Source organism: Elephas maximus, chromosome 13 (assembly GCF_024166365.1).
Source record: "Elephas maximus indicus isolate mEleMax1 chromosome 13, mEleMax1 primary haplotype, whole genome shotgun sequence".
NCBI classification, from domain to species: domain Eukaryota; kingdom Metazoa; phylum Chordata; class Mammalia; order Proboscidea; family Elephantidae; genus Elephas; species Elephas maximus.
Window position 1 is genome coordinate 102,115,223 of NC_064831.1, and position 21,397 is coordinate 102,136,619.

Consider the following 21,397-nt stretch of genomic DNA (forward strand, 5'->3'; position numbering starts at 1 on the left):
TAAGACTATCAAGTCTCTAAATACCTGAATAGTAATTCTTCATTTAATCTATTGGCTTTGATGTTGCTAGATTAAAAAAAAATAAAGTTATAACCAAGTTAGCAATCATTTGCTGTCTGATATTAGACAAAAACACAAGAGGAAATACTAACAAATTTTAACCCAAAGAGAAAGGATCAGGCACTTCTCATGATTTTAACAATATGTTCTATGTAATTTATAGCATGTTAAATAAACTTTTTTAGCACTTTTTCTTTATAAAATTTTGTGGCTTCCCAACTTGTCAGGAGTTTATCATAAGTCACTAAAAAACAATACTTTATTTAACCAAAAATCTTAAAGTAAAGACCTTAGTTTTTTGCTTTTTTCTTTAAGACGTGTGGTTTGGTTCCTGACTCAGGAATCTTATCTAATGACAGACTGAACCTTTTCGTCTTTGAAGCAGAATACTCAAAGAAGAGATTAAATCTTTAACTCAGTAACCAAAGAAAATTTTGTTATTTTAACAGCGAGAAACCTAATTCTTTGTTTTATATGCTATTTAACATTAAAGTTCTTAAAAATCTCATAAAATAAACTATTAACTTTAGTCAAACAGATAAAACTTTTGACCATTATCAAGTAAATTTCTTTTTTTCAATAAATCTCTTAAATGTTTTTTGTTGTATATCTCTTATGGTAAAAAAAAAAAAAAAAAATTTTTTTTTTTACATCCCCTTAATTGGCAAAAATGAACTCACACATTAGCAGACCTAAATACACACATATGTATTTTTCTTTTTGGCTTCTTAAAATTCTCTTACAACAGAGAGGACTTGTTTACAGTTTTTTTATGATTGGGATCCACCCAGTTTCTGATAACTATAGTAAAACAGCAATTTTCTTTATCTTTTGTCTTCAAAGAGTTTTTACGTAGTTGAAAGGGATCTTTTAAAAGGTTCTCTGGAGCTAAACGACCCTGGAGACTAGGGCTGCAGGCTGATCTTGCCCTGCCCTACCTGCCTGTTAACTCTAGGTACAAGACAAGATTAGGTCATTCTGATCCACTTTTAAATTGACCAAGGCATTTTGAAAGGCTATTTACCCAGTAAGTACCAAAGCTCTTCAGCAATTTTGTAAATGAATCCATGAATTTTTAATTAGGGAGACTGGGGGCTGGAGGGAGTCATCCTAATTCATTTATATATGTTTAAGTACACCTAGGAAACCCTGGTGGCATAGTGGTTAAGTGCTATGGCTGCTACCAAAGAGGTCAGCAGTTCAAATCCAACAGGAGCTTCTTGGAAACTCTATGGGGCAGTTCTACTCTGCCCTGTAGGGTCGCTATGAGTCAGAATTGACTCGACGGCAGTGGGTTTGGTTTGGGTTTTTTTTAAGTGCACCTAAGCATTTTGAAAGGCAAAAGATAACAATTTTTTCTCTTTATCTCAGTTAGAGTAAACTTGGCAGGCCTGTTCTATTAAAAAAAAAAAAAATTTTTTTTTTTTTTTTAGTCAAGGGATTTTTAACCCTATACTTCCTTCAGTTTTTGAAGCCTTTTTTTTTTTTTTTTTTGATAGTAAGAAAAGAACTTCAGAATTTCTAATGTTTAAGGATGTACCCTAGGGATGAATCTCCTAGTACATTCTGATTTTTCCTTCTGTCCAGTTAACTGTTCCCCAGAACCTAGCCTTTTATTTTTGTGAGTGGTTGATACCACCAGCTCTTTCTTATAGTCCAATAGGAATTTATTTGTCTCATGCTCTGCAGCCAAGAGTTTTCTCAGTTCTGGAAGAGAACCTTTTTAAAATCTTAACACTCTGCCCTGAGCGTTCTCTGTATTATGCTTCAAATCCCAGTCTAGACTGAAAATCTGTTCTCCCCACGCATCTCTTTTTTTTTTTTTTCAGCCTAATCAACAAATCCTCAGGAGTCTCTATAAGTATGTTTTAATTTACCCTGAATATATTTTTTTTCACCAGTTACTTTCTATGTATCACACATAAATTACACATAAGACACAGACAGAGGCGATGGAGATAATCTTGCCGTCTCAACCTCCCAGACAGCCAGCCAGGCTACAGAGGTGATCTTGGCAGCCTCAACTTCCCAAACAGCCCCAGTCACGGGTAAGATTCACCTGCAAGAGGAACAGACAAACAGAGACGGCTCAGACCAGACAAACCAGAAAGGAAAGGGGGAATAAGGATAATCTTAGTGAGGTCTAACATATTACTAGGAATATCTGAATCTCCACTTCAATCTTCCAGATGCTGTGTATCTTCAATGCCAAATGGAGGGGCTTCAATCTCCCAATCTAAACCAATAGAGATGTCTATCTATATTCACTCCCCCAAACCAGGGTGCACCAAACAGAGGCAGACAACAATCCAAACACAAAAACCAACTGCCGATATACAGTCATACACCTGCCCAGTTCTATAGTCACCAAGAGTCTTTCCTTGCCATCCTACTCACAGGGACGGCCATCCAAGGCGCCACTCGCCTTAGAAACCAAGGGCCTAGGTCCAGTTCCGGAAGCCACGCTGGCCCACCCTATCCGCCCTGGCCCTGATGACAATAAGGAGAGGGTCACAGACTCACCTCAGGATACTGGTTAGGTCTTGCCTTCACCCATCTCTTTGGCATGGTTAGGGACTGGTGGCACTGCAGGGGAGCCCGAGTCTGGGGACAGCCTCCAGGAAAAACAGAGTTCCTAGCGGCTGCTAGGTAGAAGAATTTTTGATCAGGCTTGGGCCCCATCTCGGGGTCACCGTGTCTAAAATGGCTAGAATACCCCTACAGGCCAACAAATTTTTACTGCAATTTCGCGAGTTAGAGCCTCCTGCCGCAAATAGTTAATTCTTGAGACAGGGGTGAGGTGAGTAGCAAGAGCTTTATTAGATATACCAGTATATAGAGACAGAGGGGAATAATCTCCTCCTAAAGTGGTCGGTCTCACCAGACTACCGATCAACTCAGCTTTTTAAGGGAAAAGAGGTCATAAGTTTTAGGGACTTGTGGAATGTGCACTCTCTTTCTTCTGTTTGGTTTCTGTGGTCCCATCCCTAACATGTTGATCTTTTCCTGCCATTATCCCATCAGCTCAGGGAGGTGGCTGGCGCCATCCTTCTTATTTGACAGGCTTAGATCTATATCACTTGCTTTCCACAGCCTTAGAGGAAACATTGGTCAACACTTAACCATTTGGGGAGCTAATATCAGGATCTTACTTGGAAGCAGGGATGGGCTAGGGGAGGGAAAGGGGAGAAAGAAGAAAGAAGCAAAAAAAATGGCTCAGGTGCTGTTCAAGATGTGGCTGAGCAGCCTGTTTCAGACTTATTTGTGGGGAATGGGTGTTCCCATGGCTTGAGGACATGAATGGGCTGTATTCCACACTGATGTCTGCCTTGAGGCACATCATATCTGCTCCTCATCGTAAGCAACCCTCTGCCTCCACCTAGATATTCACGGAGGTGCTACTGTTAACGGAATAAGGTTCTTGCCTCTCAGTGGTCAAGAATGAGCAGGTAAGGCACGTAGTTTTCCACACGAGCAAAGATTTATTGAAGAGGCTTGCAAGCAGAGACGAGGAGGGCCTAGAGCAACGCTTACCTTCATCTCACAGGACAAAAGACAGGCCCAAGTTTTTAAAAGTTCTTCGGCAGGAAAAGATTCCTGTTTATTCATCGACACAGGCAGGGATGTGTTAACTAAGGTGCACACGCAGCAGCTTTCCAAGATGGCTCCTGTCCTGAAGGCCTCTGGGATTTGTAGCAGGACTTATTATGGGGTGTCACGCCTGTGCAGTCTCTTGCTCTCTGGGTTCGATTCCCTGGCTGGGGGTGTAGTCCCTCACTGCCCCTGGTGGAACATCACACAGCGGCCACAGGTGGATGTTCTGCGCATGTGCCTGGGCCTGGTTTTCTCCAGCTGCTTCTGAAAGGCAACTTTAAAGAAGCTTGCGGGCTATTTTTAGATGCCCTGCCCCATTGTTCTGGGGAATGGCTTTGTTTCTGCACCCTGACCCATTTCTTGTTACTTTATTTACAGATTTTGGGGCCCCTCTGTTCTCTGTCTTACTAAGTCTCTAGATTCCATACTCAACCCCCTATTACCTCCCTGATAGCATAGTCTACTTCTCTTCTCTAACCACACCAGTCTCTTCACTATTTCTCAAACAGGCACCCTCCGATCTCAAGGCCTTTGTTCCCTGTCTTACTACCTTCTGCAGGTCTTGTCTCAGATGTGGTCAGGGCTCTCGGCGTGGTCAAGTGTGGTCACAACCATGTGGAGATGGCCCCTGGTCATGATTCTGAGGCCCTCCAGGACCTGGGCCCTCAGCGTCACACTCCAAACAACACAGAAAAATGGCATGGGCCTACAGAACAGTGCTGGTAGAGAACTTTGTGGGTCATGAAGCACGAGGATCCTCCCTCTGCTCCGCCATCAGTAACTAACTCTTTTGCTTCCCTCTGATCCCTTTCAATCTCTCTTTCCAGCTTAAAAGATCTTTAGCAAGTATTTTTCTAAAATTTTTCTGTCTTCTATATGGCTCTGTGTCCAACTATTTATTTTTAAAAACTTAGAAGTCAATAGGAAAACCTGGTGGCATACTGGATAAGAGCTATGACTGCTAACCAAAATGCTGGCAGTTCGAATCAACCAGGCGCTCCTTAGAAATCCTATAGGGGCATTCTGCTCTGTCCTATAAGGTTGCTATGAGTTGGAATCAGCTCAATGGCAATGGTTTTTTGTTTGTTTATTTTAGTAGAAATCAATAATTTGGAGTCTTTATGTCCTGAACCGGTTGTTTCCATTTCCTTAGGGTAATGTAGCCTCAGGTCTAGCTGCCCGAGTGAAGGGGAGGGGTCTCAGGCTGCAAGTGAATGCGACAAAGCAATGTGGCAGGTTAAGTCAATAACTGTAAACTACAATTCAGGGATATGAAATTAGGGAATTAGTTCATTTACACAGAACAGATTTTGTGGGAGTAACAGAAATCATGATGGGATCCAAAGATTTCAAAACTTAGTCACTCTGGCTTGTAAATACATTTCTCCAATGAGATTTTTCAGTAAACAACTGTATGATGATTGGTGCTAATCTTATTTTGAAGAACAGTTTCAGAAAAACATGGCCATATCTACAGTGAATTGATTGGCTTCTTCAGCTTGGGCAAAGAAAAGGCGCTATTGGAATGCTTGTGCTTTAATTGAAATAACTTGGATTACCTTTGAGGCTGAGGCTACTCTGGGTGTGGGAGCCAGAATTACAATCACTTCTTTGATGCTTATTTGGTTTTGTGGTTTTCTAACACTGCCAGGAAGCAGGGAGAACTCTGCTGTTTATCTTTATTGCCGCTTTGATAACACAAGCTGGGTAGGATCAGTACTCAGCCTAGGACAAATTGAACACGCTTTTGACTTAAAGAAATTTTACTGATTTGATCACACAACTATCTTCCAAGATGATATCCTTTTCTGTGCAATATGGTATCAGTACTTCAACCTGTATGCTGGAAAAAAAATCATGGGCTGCTGTTTGGAGGAAGGATTGAAAACCAGAGACCTCCTCTTGGAACCACCATGGATTTGTGCCAATGGAGTCAAATCCGAAAACTGCCCAGGGAATTAGCTCTTACCTTGTTTCCAGATTTGGAAATTATGGATGTTTTCCAAGAAAGGTTGCAGAGGGACCCAATGAGGAGTCTGGGAACAAAACAAGGGCCCATTTGCTTCACCTGGCATTATCTTGTAGTGGTTTGCAAAGCTTGCTGTGCCTATGCAAAGCTAGTGCACTGTTACACAGGCTTCATGCTTCAGTGATTTGGCTTTGTCCTGGAAGAACAGATTGCTGCACTCCTTGGGTTATTTGTGGGCTCAGGATTCTATAGATGCATTGCACATTATTGTGCTTTCTTTTTGAAATGATGTGGTGGTTGGTGACTGAGAATACCTACCTCTGAATGCTAATCCTCCTTCCACATCCTGCAGGGCTCTCACCCTGGGTTTGCATCCTTACACAGAGGGAGGAGCACTGCTGTGGGACTGCACCCACCTACCTATATCATGTTGTCCCGCCCTTGGATGCATTGGGTTGTGGTCCTCTGAGGGCTGCCTGGGAAGAGGTGGCCCAGCCATAGGCGTGCAAGACCCTCCTCCTAAGTTGCGCTTCATGGTGGGTGTGGTGGTGCCATTGCTTCTGTTTGTCACATCTCCTTTTGTTCTACTTCAGTTTGCTTCATAGCAGCATGGGTGCTCCCCAGTCATCTGGCTCTGCTGGGCCCTTTGGTGGCAGTCCTGTCTCTGTTGACAGAGTCTGTATGTGGTGCTCTACAAGTTCTCCATGAGGACTTTTCCCTCTTCAGTCTCTTCTCTGCAAACTTCCCCCCAAAAAACTAAACCTGTTGACGTTGAGTGGATCCTGACTCATAGCAACCCTAAAGGACAATATAGAGCTGCCCCATATGGTTCCCAAGGAGTGCCTGGTGGATTTGAACTGCGCCAACCTTTTGGTTAGCAGCTGTAGCTCTTAACCACTACACCATCAGGGTTTCCAACCTCTTCCCTGCAAGCACGGCCAAAAAATAAAACCAAAGCTATTGCTGTTGAGTTGATTCTGAATCATAGTGACCCCATGTGTTACAGAGTAGAATAGCTCCATACGGTTTTCTTGGCTATACTCTTTAAGGTAGCAGTTTTGCCAGGCCTTCTTTTGCTGCACCACTGGGTACCTTTAAGCTAGCAGCCAACTGAAAATTCTTGGAGCCACTCAAGCTCCTTAAGCATTGCCAGAGGGGGCCTATAAAATGCAAATCTGATTATGTATTTCTCCTCCCGACCTTTCCCCTCACCCCCACCACTCACATACAAGGTCATCTCAGTGCTTTTAGTCCTGCATGGTCAGCCCCTGCTGCTCTGAAGCACCTTGCTCCTCCCTGTGCCCTTGTTGGCCCCTCTGGATGAATACTCCCCTTGCAGTAATGAGACAGGGAAGAAAAAGGGACTGAGCTCCTAAGGAAGAGCCCTGCAAATACCTACAACTTGCCACTTACTTACAGAAATTATGTGCTTGGCTAACTACGTAAAACCTCATCCTGGAATGTGTGATAAGGAAAGAACAAACAACATACTCCCTTGTAAGATGTTTTTCAGAAGGACCTACTGAATCTGGTCCCTGGAGCATGCAGAGACATCTGCAAGGTGACAGGTGGCTTCCACCTGAAGCAAGTACCCACCACAGGAATTGAGCCAGCACCATGGGAGGGACTGCACAGGTGCAACACCCCATAATAAGTCTTGCCACCCAGTCCCAGAAGCGTTTGCTATGGGTTCCATCTTGGGTTCCAGATGCACATGCAACCTAATTTAGTATGCACCTCCATTCTGAAAAGTACCAGCCCCTTGAAAGAAGCCTACTAAATATTCATTACTCGATTATCCCACCGAGCCCATATAAGCCCCAGAAAAACCTTTGTTAAAGGGAACAGAGGCTAGCATTGCCTGGTCCCTCTCTGTTCCCCGCCCACTCATGAACCTCTGCTTTCTTTCTGCTGCTAATAAACTTTTGTTCATGTGGAACCTCTGAGCCTCTCCTGGTCATTCTTGGTCAGTAGAAGGCAAAAACCTAGGTAGGGCTTAGTCCCAAGCTGGGAAACTTTGGCCTGCAAAGTTATAGCTTAACTCAGTTATGTCCCACCACACCAGGTCAGATGCCTCCACCACTCATTCTCCTAGAATGACGTAGAACATATACCATTGTCATAATATCACATTGTTACTGCAATTTCCAGAGTTAGAGCCACCTGATGCAAACAGCCAATTCCTGACACAGGGGTGAGGTGGGTAGCAAGAGCTTTATTATATGTACATAGAAAACCCGCTGCCATCGAGTCGATTCTGACTTATAGTGACCCTACAGGACAGAGTAGAACTGCCCCATAGAGTTTCCAAGGAGTGCCTGGTGGATTCAAACTGCCGACCTCTTGGTTAGCAGCCGTAGTACTTAACCACTACACCACCAGGGTTCCCTATACATAGGAGACAGAGGAAAATGACCTCCTCCTAAACCTGTCTGTCTCAAGAAGCTGGAGGCCAGCTGGGGTTTTATAGGGAAAGTGGGACATGGGTTTTAGAACTTGTGGAATGTCCATTCTGTTTTTGTGTGGTTTCGGTGGTCACATCTCAAACATGTTGATTTTTTCTTGCTATTATCTCGTCAGGCCAGGGGGTGACTGGCAACATCCTGGTGAGCATCATCCCATTTGGCAGGCTTAGATTGGTAGCACTTGATTTTCCATGGTCCTAGGGGAAACACTGGTTAACTTCTAAATTTTAGAGGAGCTAACAGAAAAGCCTTACTTGGAGACAGAGACAGGCTAGGGAGGAGGGAAAAAAAATGGTGCAGGTACTGTTCAAGATATGGCTGAGCAGTCTGTTCCAACATGAGCTGAGTGCTGTTGCTTCCCAAGCCTGCAGCTTCTTTGCAGGCAAGGGCTATGTTTGTCTTTGCTCATGATGGAATCATTGGTGCTTGGCACCAAGCAGGCCTGTAATAAATATCCAGTGTGTTAGGTAGAATTAATGAACTGCAACATCGAATCCAGCACACCCTCTACACTGCCCCACTCCAGTCCTAACAGCGCTTGGCATACACTGGTTGATCATAAGTAAATTGACCAAATCAATTTTACCAGTGTGATGAATGCATGATGAAAAATTTTAAGGAATCAGATATGATATCACAAAATGTTTCAAAGTCATTTGCAGCAAATATTATGTTATTTGACGTTATACTATCAGGACTTTTAAAACCCCTGTTCTTCCATCAAAAGGTACTCATTACTATTGAGACCCTCACGAACCCAGTAGACACTTGATGCGTGTTTGCCGATGAGGCAACAAGAGCATCATTACTACAGAGGTAATTGATTTTCACAAACAAGGGCCTGAGCTCACTGATGAATGAGCAAATGAGGCACTGCAAGATGCCAAAATGCCTTCAGAGTGAAAGCAATTATTTCAGCACATTTTTACTAGTAAGCGCTTTTATTGGATTTCACATTTTTCAATTAGGAATTCCCTGTGGGGTATACATAACAACTGTATTAAGCGGGACATCTGATTAACGGAGCACTGCATTATCAGCAGTCCTGCTCACAGCCCTGGCAGCTACAAGTGGTGGCCACTTGCTGTACCTCCCTCAATCTTTGTGCAGGAGCTAGGGGTTCACCTTCTAGCACCTTACCTTCTCTGAGGCATGCATGGGGTTTTCTGAAACCTTTTTTTTTTTTTTTTAAAGTAATCACTGTGGGGCTGGGCTGTAGGTGACAAATCAATGATTTAATGAAGGGATGCCCGTATCAAGCTCTTCTTTTCTGTTGGAATCACAGCAAAGTGGAGGGTGTGTGGCCAGGCCAGGCTGATTCCAGTGTGCAAAATCTCTCAGACTCAGGCCTACCTCTGTTGACCGAGCCACCCATCCCTGGCCGGCCTCGTCAAGAAAGGAAGGAAGGAAGGAAGGGGGGGGGGGGGAGGAAGGGAGGGAGGAGAAAAAGAAATATAAAATCTAGTAAAGCGCATTTTACATTCTAAAAGGAATTTTGAAACTTTTAATGTAGGGTTTTCATATACTCAACTCTTGTCTTTAACTTTACTGAGAAAGGTAAGATAGCCTGGAGAGAATCCTGTTTGTCTCTTCACAAGAAAACATTTAGCAATTAGGTGACTTCACACCTACAGTGTCAGCCTCATAGCAACACTGCAAACTAAGTCATGCAGGGTAGTTACTGCCCATCATTCACGGGAGACAGAGGTCAGTGAGGTAGAGTGGCTGTCCCTGATCCTCAACCAGCAAGTCACAAAGCAAGAGCAAGATGCTGGGTCCCACTTTCTAGACAGATAGTCAGACCAGGCCTGCTGACAGCATCTTAGTCTCCCAGAGGTTTGCCTACACTTACCTCTTCTTATCTCCTCTATCATTCCTTCTGTGCTTCCACAGGGCTTCCATGTCCACTGAAACCTAACAGCTCCCATTATTTTGAGCTTCTATAATCCCCTCCTAACCCAGCACAGAATTTTCTGCATTAAACTACATAGTCTCCACTTTCCTGATAAACTTTCGTCCATCCCCCTCCCTTGCCTGTCCTTGGTCCATCATCCAGCTCATTTTGTTCATCTTTCTTTCCCAGGCAGATGTCTCTAATGACTAATCAGCATATTAGTTGTCCTCTGATCTGACACCTGTAGAAGCCTCACTGCCCACCATCTATGACACCATGTTCTCAAACACTGTGAGTTTTCCACCATATTTCTTTTTCTTATATGTATTCAGCATTCTACCTGATCCTTGAAATGTTTTCCTTTCTTGGCTTGAAATCATATGGCCCTGGGAGTCACTCTAACAGTGGAGGGTTCCCTTTTGCACCTTATCCTCTTGCTTCCTGAATAAGGATATTTCGATTGACTCCACACTCTCCTGTCCTCTCCCTCTATGTTCTCTCCCTCAAAACCAAGAGCCTTCTCACGGTTTTAGCTGCTATTTCTATGAACATGATTCCAAAATTGCTATTTCTAGCATGTTCTTTTCACTAAAGCACTGGCCCTGCACTTCTCTCTATTGTGCTTTCACAATAAACTCAAAAATATCTAAAACCAAAATTCCCATTTCTGCTTCAGTCTGGCTTCCTTTCCAGGATCCTGCTTCCGACGGGGATGTCATTTTTTCCCCATGGCACCATTTGTATTTCTACTGCTTTTTTGTCCCCATGGTGAATGTGCACCCAATTCATTTCTCATATTCCCTTGCTGCTTCTCCAGGTGCTTTACTCCTTCCTTCCCATTCTGCTGCCACCACACTAATGCAGGCTATTATAACTGCAAGTCTTAATTGCAATAAACTCTTCATTGTTATCTGTGCTTTTAGCCCTTTTTACACACTATGCTGTCCCATACGCAGCTTTAACACTCCCTGTAATAATACTTTCATTGTGCATGCCCCCAGTTTAAGCACCACCAGTCAGTCATCTTGCCTGTCATTACAGGCTCTGGGAAACACAACAATTCACATTGCCCTCTGTGTCTTCATCAGCTACCTCCACTTCAGCCTCATCAAGGCACTGTCGCTACCCCTATATCCCAATGCTTAGCCCTCCCCCACGTCTTTAGGAAAAGTTCATCTTACCTGAGGCACTTTCCTCAACTTCCTTTATTCCATCAAGCAAATCCCACCCATTCTTCAAAGACCAATTCCAGTCTTTCTGCTCCTCAAAGATTTTTCTGGTTGCTGCAGCCACTAGGCATCACTGAAAGATCACTGAGAAGGCAGGCTGCTGGCTCCCAAATACCAGTCTGTGGAATGCCATTAACCTGGGAATAAATATAACCAGGAACTTTTTAATGATACAGTGTATTGTGAACCTGTGGGGGAGATCAGGAATGCTATTTTTTAAGAAACTACCCATGGGATTCTGATGTGCAGTAGATGTGAATTTATTTAACAGTTGCTCATGATCTTAGTTTTTTATCTAATATTTCATGTGTTAGATATTATTTAACCTAATAAAATATCTAAGCTGCTTCAGAGTAGGATTGGTGGTTTACCTTCCTCAGCATATAACTATTTTCTACAGATACCACTAAGCATTAGTTCCCTTGTTTTTTCATTCATTCTATTTACTTATTTAATGTGCATTTATTGGCCACCAACACGTGCCAGGTGAGTTTCAAACGAGTTAACTTTCGATGAGATGAGAGAGACTCCCCATTCCATGTGACACGTGTTCTGCTAGTTAGTATGGACAACCAGAATAGAAAGTAATTGATTTTTCCTTGGGAAGTCCATAAATTCTCAAAGAAGAGGTGATATAGGTGACATTTGAGCTGGGCAGTGAAGGTTGAGCAGAGACAGAGACCATTCCTGGAAGAGGGTAAAGTACAACAGAGAGCAGAAAAAGCCAACGCCACTTTGAAAGAAAAATGAATGGTTCTAACTGGCTAGAGAGAGTGCAAATGAGGGGATGGTATAAGGAAAGCTATGGGAGATAAGGTGAGGGTCACACTGCAGCACGGTGGGGAGCCTTCTCAAGGCTTTTAGGAAGGGGAACAATGAGATTAAAGCTCTGCTTTGGGGTAATAAATCTGACCACAATGTAGAAATTGGGTTATATGCAAGAGCTTGTAGACTGGGAAAACATCCATGAAGCTGTCACAAGGAGCCAGAGGGAGGCAGATGAGACTTGCTCTTCTGTCATGAGAGTGAAAATTCAGAGTAGTGGGTAGCCATTGGATGAACAAAGCTTGGTTCCCGTTTTATTCTAGACAACTGTCTCCTGCTGCCTCCCCCAGCCATTTCTAAAGACTTCTTCAAAATTTTTAGCTCAGGCCCGTAGGTGAATAACCTATCATTACACAAGACAGGGATCGTAAAGAAGTACTGGTTTGTGGGGGAAAAATAGGAGTGTGACTTTCGACACACTGCGCTTGACTTGCTTCCATGACACCACTGTGAGGTGTTCAGAAGGTAGTGTTACCGCAAATTGCGGATTCGAGCCACCTGCCGCAAACCAATAGTGAGACAGGAGGTAAACAGCAAGAGGCCTTTATTGAACACCGGGTTCAAGAGACAGAGGGGGCAAAGTTTCCCCCAGATTCTGTCTGCCCCAAGAGGGCTACAAAAGGATTTTATAGGGAGAGGGTCAGGGTTTAGAAATTCCCAGGAATGATGATTCTTCTTTGAGGCGGACATAATGACGCAGTGACTTATTGTTGATGTCTTGCAGGCCTCTCTACGCCATCCTGGTATCGGTCAATGGATGGGTCCCGGTTTTGCTCAATTATCTCGGGTGCTGATGGTATCGCCCATTGTTTTTGTCACCTTGGAGAGAAACATGGCTTAATCAACAACAAAAATCTGATTACCTTGTTTTTCTACAATGGAATTTGTTTTTTTTACAAAGGAACAATCATGAGACAGATTCCAGAGCAAATAATCGACATTTTTAAAGACTAAAGATTTTAATCACAGTTTATACAGCTAAAGTAGAAAATATATTCTCTCTTATTTTAACACTAAAACACTACAGAAAATGTATTTTCTCTACTTCAGTAGGCGGTGGAAATACTAACTTAGAATGCAGGAGGGAAGTGAAGAACATTCAGACACAGTCATTAAAAATGAGGAAGTATTTGGAGCCCTGGGAATGAGTGAGACGGGAATATGATTTTGACATGAGAAGAAGGTTGGATATAGAAACTGTTCCTTCCATTCAGCACGGATATGGCTGAGCTTGAATTTTATTTTAGTTTGTTTCTTGTTGTTCTTCTGTTTGATATACTAATGAATCAATGATTCCCATTAAGAAAGAGGATCCACTGAGTTATTAAGAACTAATGAGTTAAACAATCAGCACCAAAACAAGAGGTGGGCTAAGTGAAAGTGCCAGGTGATAGGCTTTGAAGAGATTCAAACTTAACCGCTCCAACCTTACCACAAATAGACTTTCTGAAGTCCAGACTTTGGTATAAAAACCATGTTTTCACTGTTATTAAGGGAGAGAGGACACAGATTTACTGGAAGTACTAGGAGGATCTCATTACGTACAAAGAAGAAACTTTTATTTATAACATGCTCTAGTTATTATGCCCCCAGAAGTTATCATTCCAGTGAATTTCACTTTCCCTTTAGTTGTTATAGTTTCTTTACCTTTTCAGGAGCTCAGCATTCTTTCTCATACACAAAAAAAATTAATTAAGTTAATAGCTACACCTTATGCATCATTTTAAAAATCAGAGTTACAGTAAAGTAGAGACAGAAAGGAGTGCATTGCTTAACTTGCCCAAATTTTCAGGGCAGGATAATGAGTGGTAACACAATAATCTTGATCTCTGCCAATACACACTAAGTTCTCAGTTGTAGACATTTTTAGAGTTTACTTAAACCAATCTGAAAGAAGAATGCTTTATATACATTTACTTCCAATGAGTTTTTTATTTATTCCTTGTCCCCAGATTGCTTTTCTGGTATAAAAGAGTCTTTTAAAAATATCAGTGTTACTTACATTGATATATATTATATACAGATACAAAAAAATTGAGGTAATTCCAGCTGATGGCAACCCCATGTGTGTCAGAGTAGAATTCCACAGAGTTTTCAACAGTGTTCTTATAGAAGCTACTGGGTGGATTCAAACCACTAGCCTTTTGGTTAGCAGCCTAGTGCAAACAGTTTGCACCACCTGGGGACCTCATATACAGGATATGAGTTATTTATTTACAGAGATTTTTAGTATATCAAATATCCCTCCCAATTCCCACCTCTATGCCTAGGCTCCTTAGATCTTTTGTGAGAAAATTACTTTTTACATTAAGCTTATTACTCAACGAAAACCCAGTGCCGTAGAGTCGATTCTTAAGCTTATTAAGTTGTCTTTTATTCCCAATGATTCTTTGTTTCACACCTACCATCATCCTGTTGTTAACAGAAATGTTGGTGGCTCAACTCCACCAGTCGGCCTACAAGAGAAACATGTGGCAGTCTGCTTCTGTAAAGATCTACAGCCTTGGAAACCCTAATGGGCAGTTTTTACTCTGTCCTATAGAATAGCTACGAGTCAGAATTGACTTGACGGCAATGGGTTTGGTCTCGGTTGCTATCGTACAATAACGGAAAACATTGGGAACATGAAAATGCGTGAGGCAAGTGCAAGATATAAGAGGCATAGTTGTAGCATCTGGAAATCTCTGAATTCAATAATAAGCATTTGTTGAGTGTCAACATTGGGCAAGGCATATACTAGGTATACTTGGTGATACTAAAAATGAATAAGATATAACCTCTTTCTTTAGGTCTAACAGATTCACTGCATATCTTGGTATGCAACAAACACAAAGACAACACATGGTATGGAAGAACAGAATGTTTTTATACATCACCTAACTTAAGCCTCTTAAGAAGACAGCGAGTGAAATGTATGTTTCTAGCACTGATGGGAGTGGCATTGGGTTACCACCCATGTTCACTGTTGGTAGTTGGCCTGGGTATATTACTTAATGACTGTGTGGTAAGTGATGTGTATTTGCAAAACAACAGTGTTTTTCAATTAGAAACAAGCATGAAAAAATCACAAAGAGTTAATTTAGAGGCTGCTAAGCTTTAAATCTATGGAATTTTTGTACGATTCAAAGTACAAAAATGTAATTCCCTTTGTTCTCCATATCTGTAATTTCTAAATACACATAAACAAAAAAATTCCATGGCTAGAACTCCTGAATGTTTTCATGTACTTAGTGACATTTTTCTCACTACTTTATGAGTGCCCTCTATCGTCCTTATGGTCTGTTTCCCTTTCTTTCTTTCCTCTTGCATACCGAGCTATCTTTGGGTGTTTTTGTGTCCTCAGCAGAGTACATGGCTAATGAGGGCGGGTGTTTCACCTCTGCTTTCCTGGAGCACTGGACACTGCCTTACCTGACCACCATGTAAGTGGAGCCTGAGTGTGACAGATCCTGTTCATTTCCTCCTGTCTTAGTTACCTAAGGCTGCCATAGCAAAATACCACAAAATCAGTGACTTTAAGAAATAGAAATTTATTTTTTCAGGACCATGCTATAATGGTTAAGTTGTGTGTCAACTTGGCTGGACCATGATCCTCAATGGTTTGGCAGTTATGATGTAGTTTGGCAGTTTTTAATGATGTAATCGCCTCCATCCCCTACGAGTCTCTCACTTTGTGATACTGTGGGGGTTTGAGTGTTGCTACAATGTTGGAAGCTATGCCACTGGTATTAAATACCATCAGAGTCACCCATGGCAGACAGGTTTCAGCTGAGCTTTCAGATTCAGAAAGACAAGGAAGAAGGACCTGGCAGTCTACTTCTGAAAAGAATTAGCCAGTGAAAACCTTATGAATAGCAGTGGAACATTGTCTGATACAGTGCTGGAAGACGAGCCTCTTAGGTTGGAAGGCACTCAAAGTATGACTAGGGAAGAGCTGCTTCCTCAAAGTAAAGTCAACTTTAATAATGTGGCCAACCAACTGAAAGAGATCCATATTTATGCCTATTCCCAAGAAAGGTGATCCAACAAATTGCAGAAATTATCAAACAATATCATTGATATCATGTGCAAGTATAATTTTGCTGAAGGTCATCCAAAAGCAGCTGCAACAGTGTGTTGACAGGGAGCTGCCAGAAATTCAGGCTGGATTCAGAAGAGGACGTGGAACCAGGGATATTGTTACTGATGTCAGATGGATCCTCACTGAAAGCAGAGAATACCAGAAAGATGTTTACCTGTGTTTTATTGACTATGCAAAGGCATTCTACTGTGTGAATCACAAAAAATTATGGATAACATTGCAAAGAATGGGAATTTCAGAACACTTAATTGTGTTCATTAAGAACCTGTGCATAGATCAAGAGGCAGTCCTTAGAACAGAACAAGGGGATACCATGTGGTTTAAAGTCAGGAAAAGTGTGCCTCAGGGTTGTATCCTTTCACCATACTGATTCAATCTGTGTGCTGAACACATAATCCGAGAAGCTGGACTATATGAAGAAGCACTGAGCATCAGGATCGCAAGAGGTCTCATTAACAATCTGCGATACGCAGATGACACAATCCTGCTTACTGAAAGTGAAGAGGCTTTGAAGCACTTATTGGTGAAGATCAAAGACCACAGCCTTCAGTTTATGGATTACATCTCAACAAAAAGAAAACAAAAATTCTCACAACTGGACCAAAAAACAACATCATAATAAATGGAGAAAAGATTGAAGTTGTCAAGGATTTCATTTTACTTGGACCCACAATCAATACCCATGGAAGCAGTAGTCAAGAAGTCAAGACTCATTGCATTAAGCAAATCTGCTGCAAAAGACCTCTTTAAAGTGTTGAAAAGCAAAGATGTCACCTTGAAGACTTAGGTGGCCCTGACCCAAGCAATGGTGTTTTCAATCGCCTCATATGCATGCGAAACCTGGACAATGAATAAGGAAGACTGAAGAATTGACGCCTTTCAATTGTGGTGATGGTGAAGAGTATTGAATATACCACGGACTGCCAAAAGAATGAACAAATCTTTCTTGGAAGAAGTACAACCAGAATGTTCCTTAGAAGCAAGGATGGTGAGACTATGTCTCACATACTTTGGACTTGTTATCAGGAGTGATCAGTCCCTTGAGAAGGATGTCATGCTTGGTAAAGTAGAGAGCCAGTGAAAAATAGGAAGACTCTCAGCAAGATGGATTGACACAATGGCTGCAACAATGAGCTCAAGCATAAAAACAATTGGGAGGATGGTGCAGGACCGGGCAGTGTTTCATCCTGTTGTAAATGGGTCGGAATTAGTTGCAATCGACTCTACAGCACCTAACAATAACAATGACAATCATCTCCATAATGAGATCTGCTATAGAATGATTACCTCCATGATGAGATCTATTGTAAACAGCTAATTGGTTGAAAGGGAGTTTCCTTGGGGGTGTGGCCTGCATCCAATATAAGTGTAATTTCTGCCAAGGTTCACTGGCTTTTGCTCACTCTGAATCTTGCAGCTGGCTCCTGTTCATCTGACCTTCAGTTCTTGGGATTTGAGCTAGCAGCTTACCTGCCGTTTTATCTGCTGATCTTCAGATTTGTCATCCTCCACAGCCTGTGAGTCAGATGCCTGCTATCTGACCTTCTGATCTTGGATTCATCAGCACTTGTGGCTAGGTGAGTCAGAAGAAGCCTCCAGCCTGACCCACGAACTTGGGACTTTCCAGCCTCTACAACCATGTGAGTTATTTCCATTATATAAATGTCTCGATATCTATATGCTGTGCTGGTTTTTCTTCTCTAGAGAACCCAGCCTAAGACATTTGGTACTCAGAGTGGTTCTAGAGAAACAAAATTGTAATAATGAGTTTTCTAAATTGGTTCTCAAGTCTGGTTAGTCATAAAGATGTTGATGACTCTGCCTCCAGTAGTAAAAGGGGCACTGCTAATCCATGGTGTGAGGTGGCAATAGAAATACACAAACCATCACCAATAGATCAGATATTGGTGAGAAGTAAGGCTTTGAGTGATTGCATGTTTGGTACTTTTCTACAATTTTGTCTTGATGAGAACTATAAGGAAGCTGGTTGGTCCTACTTTCACTAGACAAAGTAATGACAGAAAGAGATGAGCTCAGGGTTTCAAAGTCAAAGGTCAAATGCCACATAAATGACCTCAAAGCTTCCTCTTGTGCCTTGAAAAAAACCCTTATTTCTTGTGGTAACAGACCTGATGTTGCCAAAAATCAAACCCAGAGTCTTATTGTTAGAGTGGCTGAATTACAACACCAATTGAATTCCCAACCTCAAAAGGTTTCTGAAGTTAAAATGAGGGCATTGATTGGGAACAAACGGGATCCTGAAACTTCGAACAGGGACATATGTGCAGATAATCAGGAAGCTGGGGACACTGAGCCCTAAATTCTGTTGAATCATTCCTGACAACAGAATTAGCCCTCTCACTCCCATCTGAAGAGATTACTCAATGATTGTCCGTTAAGCCACCCTGTCTAGTAAAACCATTATCCCTTCCATCCCCATCTGATGGAGATTAACCCAGCTGTTTCTAAAGAACCTTTATCTAAGTCATTGCCTGGGGCATTGCCTGAGGCAGATGCCTTACAAGACAGTGTTGAATATTTTTTAAAAATCCCCACCATCCATCTTGGCTTCTAGACCTGTAACTAGACTTAAGTCACAGCAAGCCCCAAAAGGTGAAGTGCAAAGTGTGACCTAGGAGGATGTACATTACACTCCAAAAGAATTGTTTGATTTTTCTAACATGCACAAACAGAAACCTGGGGAAAATGTGTGGGAATGGTTATTAAGGGTGTGGAATAACGGTGCAAGGAACATATAGATGGATCAGTCTGATTGCATTGATATGGGCTCATTATACACAGATTCTTCATTCATTGTGCCAGCTGGAGAGGTTAGGAAAAGATCTAATAGTTTATTTGGTTGGGTCACTGAAGCATGGATTACACAGTCGTCTGCACTAAATCAAACTGAGGTACGAGATCTGCCCTGGTATGCTGTAGAAGAAGATATCCGAAGGCTTAGGGAAATTAGCATGTTGCAGTGGATTTATCAGGTGTCTTGGTCATCTAGTGCTGCTATAACAGAAATACCACAAGTGGATGGCTTTAACAAAGAGAAGTTAATTCTCTCACAGTCCAGTAGTCTAGAAGTCTGAATTCAGGGCGCTGGCTCCGGGAGAAGGCTTTCTTTCTCTGTCAGATCTGGAGGAAGGTCCCTATCGTCAGTCTTCCCTTACTCTGGGAGCATCTTAGCACAGGAACCTTAGGTCCAAAGGACACACTCTGCTCCCAGCACTGCTTTCTTGGCAGTATGAGGTCCCCCTGTCTCTTTGCTGGCTTTTCTCTTTCATATCTCAAAAGAGATTGGCTTAAGACACTATCTAATCCTGTAGATTTCATCAATATAACTGCCTCTAATCCATCTCATTACATCATAGTGATAGGATTTACAACACACAGGAAAATCAGGTCAGATGACAAAATGGTAGACTATCATACAGCACTGGGAATCACGACCTAGCCAAGCTGGCAGATATTTTTTGAGGATACAGTTCAATCCATGACAACAAGTTAGACCCACAGACCCACACCTGGAGTTTCCAGAGGACTCACCCTTTACCATGACAGTGAGGAACAAATCTGTGAAGGGAGCCCAAATATCCCTGATGACTGCTGTGATTGCTTGTTTATGTAAGTCAGATTTGACAGTAGGAACTGCACTAACTGAATTAAGACACGTAACTTCAATGGGGTTGATTGGACCCCATGGTGGTGGGGGCCAAGTGGTGGCGTTCAATCAATAAAGACTGTAATGCACAGTGGAGTCAAAGCAGTAATCAGAGTAGTCTGACTCATGGGGATCTATGGTGTTGGCTACTTAGTTACAGTGTCCTAAGGGTGAAATAGTTGGTGAATCTATTAAATATTTACTTGATCTGTGCAAGTGGAAGAACTCTAGGCCAAGTGAACGGCAGTCTAATTTGAATCGCCAGAATAGAGAGCCATGGCCCCTCAATCAAATTCCAGACTTTAGCCAGTTTGTAGACCCACAACCCCTAGAGGAGGCTGGGTCCCCTTGAGGAAGGACCCCACTACACTGTCAGAAATTTATCCTGTCAATCTTTCTACCAGCTTTCCCCAAAGGGATCTGTGGCCTTTTACGAGAGTCATTGTTCACTGGGGAAACGGAAATAATCAGTGTTTTAGAGGGATTACTGGATACCGGCTCTGAACTGACTCTAATTCCACAAGACACAAAATGTCATTGTGGCCATGACACATGCTCTCTGTCTGTGTTAGCTCTAGAGGAAGATCTTTCCTTGTCTCTTTCAGTCTCTGGTAACCATGGATGTTTCTTGGTGTTCTTTGGCTTATAGATGGATCCTTACATGGTATCTTCCTCCTATGTGTGAGTCTCTTTCCATGTCTGTCCTCTTTTATAAGAAACCACTCAGAAGGGATTAGGATAGAATCCACCCTACTCCAATATGACCTTGTTTAACTTAATAGATAACATTTGCAAAGAAAAATCCTGTTTTCAAACAAGGTCACATTCTTAACTACAGGGATTAGGACTTAAATTTTTCTTTTGGGTTGGGAGGCATAGTCCAATCAATTATACTTGCCAAAGCTAACAGACTTCACATACATGGAATGCTCATGGCCATTAAGCTGCATCCAACTGCTGAGGCTGCCTGAGCTCAGATCTGTTTTTGCTTGTGGTGCATATTATTATAATTGTGCAATATAGTCAAATATTATACAAACCCTCGAGAAACGAATGTGAAAAGAGTTGTTCCTATAACCTGACCCTACAAGTGCCAGTAAATTTTCATTAGTCAGATGAGACTGCCTTAAACCAGATTTGGCCTGCCCCACGTGTGCAGAAGGGCTGGCTGTAACCATTAGTTGACCTCAGCAGGGGATGCAGCAATAGGTGGAACAAATCAAAGGAAAATTATCACCCAGACCCCATTCCGAAGCAAGAGGTCGGACAAGAACCATGTCACCTCCTATTTCCTGGCCACCATAGTCCTGCAAAATCTTCCTACGTGTTCCTTCTGGAATTTACCCTCCCCAGTATGCCTGTAAGGCTGCCGTTTTGCAGCCTAAATCACATATAAGCCCTACTTCCAAATAGCTGGGGAATGGGATCTGAGGACCTTCCTCCTGGCTCCTTGCTCTACACATTGCAGTAAAGTTACTTTCTCTTTCTCAAAGGCCAGTGTACAGATTACTGGCAGGTCTGAGCATGCCAGACAGAGCCCACCTTTTAGTGTTCAGCAACGTTCCTATGAAAATTAGTTAAATGGTTTTGAAAGACTTGATAAGACTGCTATT